The 12,261-nt window shown below is 33.8% G+C and overlaps 1 long non-coding RNA gene across 1 annotated transcript; it reads left to right on the forward strand.

Annotated features, from left to right (window-relative positions):
• The first annotated feature begins 343 nt into the window (after positions 1 to 343).
• LOC128194915 (uncharacterized) lies at positions 344 to 4,093 on the forward strand. The gene is made up of 5 exons (XR_008246376.1): positions 344 to 569; positions 1,319 to 1,359; positions 2,339 to 2,430; positions 3,294 to 3,368; positions 3,941 to 4,093. It is a non-coding gene; the product is annotated as an uncharacterized LOC128194915 (long non-coding RNA).
• The last annotated feature ends 8,168 nt before the right edge of the window (positions 4,094 to 12,261 follow it).

Here is a 12,261-nt window from a genome sequence, read left to right on the forward strand (position 1 = left end):
CCATAGTTAGATTTCCTACAATCGATTTGCGAAGATTTTTAATGAGTTCTAGTATTGAATTTATATTGCGGTTTTTTGTGGAATATTTTAACTTCTTCTATTACTCACTATTATTTTAAAGAGTTTTAAAACCTCCTTTATTTATAATTAGTTGCCTACATTCATAATTTCTTACTTTAGCTTCACGCGCACTCCAAACTCAACAACTTCATCGATACCTTCTGGCTGAGATCTTCACTAGTCGGCCTAAGATGTGAGCATTCTCCATTTTTCCTTCGATCTCTTCTTTTTTGCAAATTTGGATTTGGGTTTTGCGTGTGCTTTTTGTTGACACGAAAATAATATACTTTTCAGTAACAATAGGCTCCAGGACCATAATGACCGAACCTTGTGCAGTGAGAATTTGGTTGATGAGGCTTCAAAGAGAAAGAGTGGAGACAATTTGTCTGCAGTTGTGATTTGCTTCCAGCAGCAATCTCCTCGCAACATGGTGGCCCCTCGGTCTAGAGTGCACTGGAGCTTCTCTACTTAAGGTTTGAAGGAGTTGCAGAGTTTCCTTGATAACTTGGGTAAGTTCCTTCAATTTTCTTCTTTTTGAGGATTAAGATTCATTTGTAATTGTAGGTGTAGTGTAGTTAAAAAGACTACTAAAGTTTACTTTAGAAATTAATATGCAGAGATGTATGAGTGTAAAGTGAAAAATATAATTAAAAAATGTAATTTAGAATGGTTGAAAGAATTCTGTTAACTGGTTGCAGCATGAAATGTACTTCTAAATCAATGAGAACAAGAATATTCTCATCATCTAATTAAAATAGAAAGTTAAAATTATATGTTTTCATTTACGATATTTAGGTTGCTTATATGAGGAAGTTGCCAAGTGGTAATTCTTGGTTCTGTTTCTTGGTTATGTAATTTTGTTTTAAGTTACATTAAATGAGGTATATGATTTAAAATTGGAATTGCAGTGGTGTTATGATTATGTCATTGGCATAATTTATATTAAGTTTGTATTGGCAAAGAGGAAAAAAAAAGAGATTGAGTCATTTTGTTGATTTGGTTTGAGAGTTCATGTGGAGTGTAATTTGGCAAAGAGGAAAAGAAAAAAGAGATTGGGTCAAAATTGGGTGATTACTAGTATAAAAGTAAGGGTGATTACTTTCTACTTTTGAAATTTGTTTGCTTCTTTATTAGGCCCGTCACCTTAATTTGATAAACTTGTAAAACCAATAATATATAGTGAAAAGTAGTTATTGTCCATTGGCATGCTATATCAACTTGAGTGTTTTTTATTTACCTTTATATTATTGGTTTGCAGGATCTTGTGGAACTGTGTATCATGCTTTGTGGTATGGATCGGTATGTTCTTTCCTTTTCCTGTAATTTCTGTTTTAAATTTCATCTTGCTTAACATGTTTAAGTTTTTTTTATACATTACATTATTGGTTATGTTGCAACTCAAATTACTTAAATTTTATTTTATTTTAAATTTCTTAATTTAATTGCAATTTAAGTTTGTAAAGCTGAATATTTGATAACCCCTTAACTTTCCTTTGCTTCGAGCATTTCATTCCCACTGTAGTTTCATGTCCTATTTGTTATCCAATATGAGTGATGCCTTGCCTTTGCATCCAGTCTTTAAAGAGGATTAATATTAAAAACTCAATATTTCAGTAGTCTTATTAGGATACTTCACTATTCAGTTCAGTCCATATGGTATCAACAATTTCTCTTTTCAATTTTCTTAGCAGTAGCTGATGTTTATGTAGCTGACTTAATTCTAAACCTATGATTTCTTATTCATTTTGTTTGTTTCTTTAGTTCTAGTTTAAATATTTCATGTGTTTATAATATGTGCCAAAAATTTGGATTTTTTAATCTGAATAATTTTAAAATACTAATAAACATTAATTTTGATGTTTTAAAATATATTAAAAAAATTTCAAAATATCAACATCAATGTTCAAATAGAAAATATACCAAAATATCTAATAAAAAATCAGAGTATATAAATAATTTATATAAAAAAAGTGAGAAATATATTTGACCAATTATGAATATGTGGGGAACATTTACTGTTGTGTGTGCTTACTACATTGATGGTAATAACTCTATTTATCCTTGTCCATTGCATTCATTAAGTGGCACCAATGTTGAAGGTGATCATCTGCATAACAGATAGTGGAAAGATACAATTGGACCATGGGAAGAGAGAGACCAGATCACTATAATGATATTTGGGACAATTGGAGTGATGATGAAATTGGTTATTTTGAATATCTCCAATTTTGGGATAATGCCTGCTCAAGTTCTTTGGCTTGATAATGTCTCTATGTAGGTTGTTGAGTATCGTGGTGTGAATGTAAGGCGTAGTGTTACTGATCTGATATGAAGGAAGCAAAATATCGTTCGAAAGGCAAAGATTGCTATGTGAGTATTATGTTTAAGATTGTTAAATAGATGTACATGCTTTCAATCTTTCTTGTATTGGTTGAGAAGGTGAAGTCTATTTGGTAATTAGTTGAAAACCCTGTTTTGACAGGTCCATGATTGCTATTAATATTTGAGTTCATTTACTGCTAATCATAACACCAAACAAAATAAAATATTTTCATTGAATATGCATGATGGATAATATATTCATAAATACCTTTTTCTTAGCAAGTACATTCATGATCCAGGTTATGCAATCTTTGTGAAAGATAAAGATGCATTATTCTGTATTAAGAAGTAGTAGTTTCGAGAAGGCATAACATTGTATTGTAGATGTAAAAGTAAGCTAATGAAAAAAAGGCTTAAAGAGGTGTTCTGATAAAGTTGTTAACATACATATTTTCATCATTAGACTTCAAAGCATGCAGGGGTTGTTTCTTTTCGTCATATTGAACATGGGAATAATCACTAGGAGACCCATGGTTGTCACTTATCAGATTTGATGTCGTTTAATTGCGTGTTATATATGTTTTTAAAAATTAAGTTGAAGTAAAATAAAAACTATTAAGCAACCTTTTAAACCTCACAGTAGATGTATTTTCATTTTGCATCTAATTTAATCTTAACAGCTCTATTTTTTCAATATAACCATATGTAAAATGAAATCTTTGAATTTTTTCAATATAACCATATAGCAGCTCTAGTTTGAGGTTAAATTGAGTATAAAATAAAATTCTAAGACGATTTCCTTTATTGTCTGATTTGTCAGATTGTACAGTATAAACAACTTTATTTCTATTCTGATTGCAAATGTCAGCTAAATAGCAGTCTCTAACTTATTTAGTGTATTGTCTTTGTAGTTAGGTACTTCTTGGTCTTGATGTACTTACAGGTTCATCAGTGGCTGTTTTGGTCTTGGAGTTGTTGGGTTAGCTGTAAGTTTTTCTTCTTCTTCCAACATCTTTGGTTTCACTGTAATTTGCTTAAAGTTTTTTATTTTCTCATGAAGGTGATGGGTAGTTACTGAAGCATAAAAAGAAACTTATATTTAGTTTTAGGAAAGATATATGATTAAGTGTGAAGGGAAATATTGTCGAGAATTGAAGAATGTATAAGTTGAATGATGATAATTGGAAAAATTCTAAGATTGAAATAGTCTTAAACTCAAATTCTAAGATTAGTAATGCCAGGACAGTTTTATTTCATTTCTTAATGATATCCTGGAGAATCTATCATGCAACACAACATCTCCATTCGAAATGTACTAGTTCAAGAGTTAAATATGGTTTACTCAGATCCTTTTCTTGGGCACACAATTGAAAGTTTTATGGAGGAAATTAGTTCTTGGACTGACATATAATTTAAAGTATTAATTTCTAATTGCATATGTTTGACTCAAAACAATGTATAGTTTCTTCTAGTCTTCTAGTTTCTTCCTAATGCAATCAACCTATTATTTTACCTCTCGATTATCACTAACCAATTTGCAATGATGTAATCAAAACAGGTAGCAACTTTATAGATTATTTGAAAGGTTGATCTTTGGAGGTTACATAGATTATTTAACTACGAGGCAAGTTTGTCATGCTTTCTTTTTGGAAAATTATCATTCTTAGTATAATATTAGTTTATTAATTTGATGTCCCAATTCTTTTTCTTGTCAGGCAATTTAAAGGAAGTTTTTGGAAAAGTGGGTGATAAGAGACTGGTTCCAGGTTATTGACATGGCTGCATTTGAGCTTGATCTACTAGAAGAATATGATTCACGCTTTAAGAAGTTGAGTCTAGGTGATAAATTGCATATCAAATTCTCCTAGTGATTAATTGTTAGAAAGACTAAGTTATTGAATTATAGACAATGTAATTGTGAATTTTTTAAGTTGGATTACAAACAATGTAAATTTCAATTTCTATGTATAATTGTTTCTAGATGATTAAACGTTTTAATATTACATTGAGTTGAGAAAGTATTTTATGTGTAATTATATTATGTAAATATATTTAGGGACTTTGTTAGGTAAATATTATATTGAGGGACTATTTTGATGTGTTAATAATAGAAACAATATTGATTATTTTTCTCGTTATCGAAACAATTTTATGCCTCCGGATATGGATAATAGCAAATACAAATCAAATATTCAAAAACAAAATGTCACTTTTATACCTGTTAAAGTACAAGTATTAAAAATCATTATTTTTATACCGATTATAATAATGTCAGGTATGAAATTAAGATTATATCTGGTGTGAAACCATTAGGTACAAAAAATGAGTTTTTTTGACATTTTTTTATACCTGCTCCCGAAATGGCAGGTATGGATACCAACTTTTATACCTGTTATAAATAAAATCGGTGTAAAAAAATGAATTTTTTACGTTGGTCTTGGAACCGGTGTACAGGTATAAGAAGCCTTTTTTTAACAGGTATAAAAAACATTTTTTGCACTAGTGAGGGAGGCAATGCTAAACTGTGGTTGAACTTTTTTCCTAAAAATAGTTTGACTGAGTGGGAAGATATGGTTGCAAAATTTTGAATAAATACTTCTCACAGTCAAAGAGCAACAAAGGGAAGCAGGAAATCTCTTATTTCATGCAAGGCATTGAGGAAACATTAGAGCAAGCATGTCGAGCTTGCTGAGAAAGACACCTACTCATGGTTTTGATGAAGCAACGGTAGTCATTCTTTTTCTTGGAGGTCTTGGTTCACAAACTAAATTGATGTTAGATGCCTCAGTGTTGATGGATTGGCAAGTGTACCAGATCACACAAGTAATATAAAATGGTAAGACCAAGTATCGTATCCCAGAGAACTCTCGGCACTAAATAGTTGTGTGATAACTCAATTAATTAAGACTTAAATAAAATGAGATTGTGGTTTCGAATGCAAAGACAAAATTAAATATGAATGCAAATTGATCAATAGTAGAGTAACACAAGGATGAACGGAGGTTATTGATAAAATGAGATGATTATGTTGTTAGAGCTTGATTTCACCAAGTTTACTCTCATGTATATAAGAATTCTTCTTTTTACATTAATATTAACGTCACTCACTAAATTACTTAGAACCCGATCCCTCGACGCAATAAGCTGATGGACAAATTTATGAGCACCAAAATATGATGTCACAAACCTGTTTTTCAATCGGCAAGTATGACCGAATCGTTCAAGTAATAAACTTGGTAAGACCAAGTATCGTTCTTCCCAAAGGACTCGCGGCCTAGTTTAGTTATGTGATTTGTTGATTAGCTAAGACTTACAAACAAAATAATTGAGGTTTTATATGCAAGACAAAAAATAAACATGTATGCATGAAGTTTTGATCAATGGCAAAAAGCAAAAGATAAACACTTTCAATGGAATTTATGTATGAATATGTTGTTGGGGGTCAATTTCATCTTATCCACTCTCATATATTTTAGGAATTCAACATTCAAATCATCATTGTTAATGCCACTCTCTAAAGTACCTTTCTAGAAGGCTTCTCCCCAATCACGAGTTCATACAATTCCTAGCATTCCTAATGATCAGTTCATAAGTGCAGGAGCTTATCGACAACCAATATCATATTGGGAGAAATTCCCCGGATCTAGACTTCCCCGTACGTTCCCGTATCGACAAAACCAATAATCATGCATCGAATGAGTTAAACAATGCAAGCATTAAGCAAAGAGGAAAAACCCTAACTAATGATGAAAGAAAGCATAAGTCTTAATTAAAAGATGTAAAAACATATTCCATATATGAGAGCTTCACAAGATTACATTGATTCCCCAACAAACATACAGAGTTTAGTTCACCATATTCATGGTGAACCTAGATGAATTACAATGAAAGAATGAAAGAATAAACCCTAAAAAGGTGAAGAGGTAGCCTGAGCATCCAAGATCCTCCTTCAAAGGGGTGGAATAGAGAGTGTTTGCCTCGTTTCTGCCAAAGATCCTAACCCTAGGAAACCCTAAAGCTTATATATCATTCGTAAATTACAAAAAGTCAAGTCCAAGCCCATTAAAGTGCCGCTCAGCGGTAAAATACCGCTCAGCGGTGAGTGCGTGACTTTGTTTTCTCCCCTCAGCGGCCATTTCACCCATCAGCGGTCCTCCCGTGACTGCCTGAGTGCCGCTCAGCGGTAAACTGCCGCTCAGCGGCAGTTGCGGCTTCTCTTTTTGCACTTTTTGATGTCTTTTCTGATTTCATCTCTCTCCTTCTTCACTTCTTTCACCAAATTCACCTTAAAACCTGCACAAAAACAGTGAAATCAAGCATAAAATTGTCCAGCTCTCTTATTTCTGAAAATATGAGTAAAAGCATGATTTGAAGCTAGTTTCTAAGCATAAAGATTGCTTTTAGTATCAATTTTAAGCATGAAAATAACAGTTTTTCAACTGTTATCATAAGCCTGCCTTAATTCCTAGTTCGTGCAATTCCTAGCGTTCCTAGAAAATTAAGTCTGAAGACCAAGAGCTTAAGACGACCAAGTACTCATACCCTCATCCCTGAGAAATATTACCCTTGGGAGAATTCAACAAGAACCTGAATTGTAAGGAACCTCCCGACACTCATGCAATTCATAAATCATGCTACTAAATGAGTTAAATAGAGCAAACATTGAAATAGATGAATTCCCTAATAATTAATGAAAAAGCATATAAATTAAGAATCAATTCAAATACATGAGAGTTCACAAGGTTACATCATTCCCCAACAACAAATAGAGTTTAGTTCCCCATAGACATGGAGAAACTATATGAATAATGGAAAAGCATGAGATAGTGAAACCCTAAGAGTAGAAGAGGTGTCAGAACGGCTGTAGCGGAATGGTTAGCGTGGAATAACAAACCAAGAGGGTTTTTAATAGTAACGTGTGCCTTTTAATTTCTACTCAATTAAACTTACTTAGCAATTAACAAAGACAAATAAAGCAAGAGTAAGGTTGAGAGAAAATTGCACAGATGATTTTATCCTGGTTCGGATCTTACCAATCCTACGTCCAGTCGCTTATCTCAAAACAAGATAAACAATTCACTAATCACAAAACAATTACAAACTACAATCACAAAGATACAATTTGTAAGAGTTTAGAAAACACCTCTCTTTATACCACAAGAGATGAAACTACACCTCCTTTGAGTCTTCACAAAGGATGAACACCTCCTCCGAGTACTTCACGAAGGATGAACACCTCCTCCGAATACTTCACGAAGGATGATTCTCTTCCGAACACCTCCTTAGACACACCAAGGATGAACCGGCTATTTCCTCTGTCACCGTAGCAGCACTTCACCAGCTCCACAGACACGAGTTTCACAAGCCGAACAAGAACACACAAGTCTCAAGAATTTCTGAGTATTTGAGCACAAGGGAAGAGTTTCTGTGTTTCTAGTTTCTTGAAATGAAGCCTTCCATTATACTTATAGGCTTCCATTCACTAAAAGACAAACTTAACGGCTAGTTTCTCCAACGGCCATAAACGGCTAGTTTCTCCAACGGCCATAAACGGCTAGTTTGTCCAACGGACATAAACCGCTAGTTTCTTCAATGGTCATAAACGGCTAGTTTCTCCAACGTCCGTGTTAAGTGCGATACTCTTACCGTTAACCGTCACTATTCACGTGAATAGTGTTACTATTCATGTGAATAGTACTATAGTGTTTTGTTGCAATGATTTACTATAGTAATTTTACAAAACACTTTTCTTTTTCTTATCTAAGTCCTATACATATTTCTAAGAGTATTACAAAAGCTTTCCATCACAATACAAATCTTCAAATCATTTTGATTCTTGATTGGTCTTGACTTAATTTGGACATCATCAAAACTTCATCTTCATCATTTTGCTAACAAGAGGAAGCTCCCGCCTCTAGATCCGCCTTTAGAGAGTATAAGAGTGTGCTGTGTTGAGCCTTCAATTGGTCGCCAAGGCTTCTGGGGCCGCCACTCGGGCGGCCTAGGAGGGCGCCCGGGTGGTGGACGTCGATTTTCCGAGGCTCAAGCCTCGAGTAGGACGGCCAAGCTTCATGCAGTTCCTCCTTTTTGGTGCTTTTCCAGGCCTTTCTGAGCTCTAACTCCTTAGCACTTCATCTCTGCTTTCTGCATTCTCTCATTACCTATCAAAACAAGGGAAATTAGTCATAAAATCATCAAATTCAACCTCAACTCTCTTATTCACACAACTTAATGAAAAAGCATTAGTCCAAGCAAGTTTCTAAGTGAAAAAGGGTATACTTAGTATCAAAATTAAATCACAAATAACGGTATTTTCAACCGTCAACACAACCCCAAACTTAGAACTTTGCTTGTCCTCAAGCAAAACAAAATGTAACTCAGCTTTTCAGAACAATCACTACAATGACTCAACCTTTTTCAAAAACTTTTTCTTTCAAACAAGAAATCACTTTTATCAATTCAGCATAAAGATCTCAGTCAAGATGTGCAGATGCCTTAATTCAATCAAAATCAATGTGATTCTCATACACTTTCAACAAATGCTATCCTTAAAAAAGATCAATCAACCAAGCAGAGATGCAATCAGAAATTCTGAGAACTACTCTTCACCAAAGAAAGTATTTCACTCAAGCACTCAAAAGTGTATCACTCATCTCATATGTGTATAGTGAGGTGGTGGTGTTTCTTTCACTCTGCTATCACAATGTCACACAAATTAATTTTTCCTTTCATTTAACAAAAACCAAACATACTCACAAGTAGGTTTTCATCACAAGGGCTTTTCTTGACTTGTAACTTGGCTGGGCTAAGAAGAAACATGGTTTTTCAGGAATGCAAAATCCTTGAGTTAAGAGAGATATTTATGAAAATAACAATTATATTTAGGTTCTCTTTTCAAGAAGATCTTTCCCAACCTTTTTCCCTTGCAGTGAGCTTTCTTTTCTTTCTTTTTATTTTTCTTTTCTTTTGATTTCTCTTGTTCTTTTTCTTTGTGCTCACTGCTTATTTTTAGCAACCCCAAACTTGAACCTTTATTAATACCTCACAAATATTCTCAACTTAACTCAAGGTAAAGAATTTAAAACAGGATTTTCAAAACATGCTTAAGGCTAAAGGTTCAAAGGATGGAACAAACTGTTCTCTTTTTAATTGGAAAAATTCATGAGTAGGCTAAAAAAATAAGGAATAACAAAAGATGGCCTTGATAATATGAAACATGCAAGCAAGTAGTTCAATCACAAAAAAATTGGGCAAAATCATTCATGCTTCCAAAGTAATAACAATTATTCATAACAACTCTGAAGTCCAAAACTCACACAGGTAAACTCTCAAGTTCCAGAATTCAGAAAAACATACTGCTCAATATCTCAATCAAATTTTACTTCAAACACCTGTTTCATACTTTTTGAGCTATTGATGAACAAATTTTTAATCCCCGAAAACGGAGTCAAAAACTTGTTACCCCTCGGAAAGTGTAACCGAATCGTATCAAGTTATAAACATGGTAAGACCAAGTATCGTTTCCCAAGAGACTCACGGCACTAAACAGTTATGTGATTACTCAACTAATTAAGACTCTAAAGAACATATTTTTGGGTTTTGAATGCAAATGCGATAAAATAAACATGAATGCAATTTGATCAATTGAGGCTAAACACAAGAATGAATGAATGAAGTTGATGATATTGTTGTTGGGGTTTAAATTTCACCTAATTTACTCTCATGTATTTATGAATTCGTTTTTCTTCATTAATGTTAATGTCACTTTCTAAATTACCTTAAACTTGATGTCTCGGCGAAGAAAGCCTAATCATAATCACTAGTTTACAATGTCTTGTCTCCCTAGCAATTAGTCATGCATTATAAAGCATAGAAGCTTAAAGGCAACCAACCATCATATTCCTATGTCTAGGTTTATACTACTATTGGGAGAATTCCCCATATCTTGATTTATAAGATATCTCTCAATAACAATCCTAGGGAGAGAAGAGGAGAGTTGTCACATTCCAAAATCGTCCAACCCTAGGAGTACGAAATATTCTGATACTTACAAATCATAAGATTTATGCCATACATGAATAAAACATCACAAACATTTGAGCAAAGAAGAATATCTCTAACAATTAATGAAAGAAAGCATGTATCTTTAAAAGATCTTGAAGAACAAATTCAATACATGAAAGCTTCAAAGGATTACATTGATTCCCCAACAACAATAAAGGTTTAGTTCTCCATCGTCATGGAAAAACTAGATGAACAATGGAATGAAAGAATGAAAGAGATAGAAAAACCCGAGAAAGAGAAGAGGAGAACCGTCATCATCCCCAAATCTACCCCCAAGGGGTGAAAAGTGTATTTTTGTGCTTAAGCCATCAAAAGATATTAACCCTAGGTCAACTAAAACCTTATATATCTTTCTAAAAATTACAGAAAAGTAGGCCCAAGCCCATAATAATGTCGCTCAGCGGTAAATACCGCTCAACGGTAAGTGCATGTCCTCTATTCCACCCCTCAGCTGCAGTTTTGCCCCTCAGCGGTGTCAACGAGTCTTGAAGAACACCGCTCATCGGTAATTTCCGCTGAGCGACACTTGGTTCTTCTCTTCTTGTGCACTTTTTGTGTCCTTTTCTGATTCCATCTCTTTCCCACTTCACTTCTTTCATCAAATTCATCTCAAAATCTGCAAAAAAAGGGAAATCAAGCATAAAACTTGTCCAACTCTCTTATTTCCAAAAACATAAGCAAAAGCATGATTCCAAGCTAGTTTCTAAGTCATAAAGGTTGTTTTCTATATCAATTTTAAGTATAAAAATAATAGTTTTTCAACTGTTATCAGCTATCACTTGTATATCAACACATCATGCATCATCTCAACATCAATCAATACACGAGAATATCACAAAGCAGTACTCATCACAAAACACATCACAGTTGAATCAAAGCTGTTTAATTCATTCAAGCAGAGTACAAAATCAAAGTTATTTATTAAAAAGAAAACAAATAACAAAACAAAAGATTAAAAAGAAAGGTTTAGAAAGCTGGGTTGCCTCCCAGTAAGCGCTTTTTTAACATCACTAGCTTGACCCAATAAGCTCATGTCACATCTTTGATCTTGGTGTTAATTTTTCCTTCTCCACACCAAATGGTCTTCAACAGCTTCCTGTTCACCTTTTTAGTTCTCCTTGAAATTGGAGATTCAATTTCTATCAGCCCATTAGCTTTGAGTTCTTTCACAACCCAAAGCTTTTTGTTGAATCTCACTGGTATCCCTAGTCTCAGTCCTTCATGTTCCTCAAGTGAGGCTAGATAAACACCTGCTCCTTTGATGTCTTTTTCTTCTTCCTTAACCTGTGACAAAACAATTTTTACCTTTTTTACTTGGTTTAGTAGCTTTTATACTAGTCCCGAGTGCACTCTCGCATGCAACTTTGATACTAGCCTTCTTTATTCGAATCAGTTGTTCAGCATTGAAGACATTGAAAGTCACCTCCTCTTCTTGGTCTATAAGGGCTATAGTTCCATCATCCACATTGATGATTACCTTGGTCGTCTTCATGAATGGCCTTCCAAGAATAATAGGGATTTCCAAATCTTCCCCCATCTCCATTACCACAAAGTCCACCAGGAATCTAAGGTTGTCAGTTTGAACCATCACATCTTCCACCATACCATAAGGGCATCAAATTAATATTGGACCCTAAATCAATTACGACTTTCCTTATTTTATGCTTCCCAATAGTACAGCGAATGGTAAAACATCCTGGATCTTCAACCTTAGGAGGAAGTGCCTTTTGTAAGATCACACTGCACTCTTCCTATACCTCAATTGTTTCCTCTTTTAATTTTTTTTTCTTTTGAAGATTTTCTTCAAAAACTCAG

The sequence above is a fragment of the Vigna angularis genome, chromosome 1 (genome assembly GCF_016808095.1).
Source record: "Vigna angularis cultivar LongXiaoDou No.4 chromosome 1, ASM1680809v1, whole genome shotgun sequence".
NCBI lineage: Eukaryota > Viridiplantae > Streptophyta > Magnoliopsida > Fabales > Fabaceae > Vigna > Vigna angularis.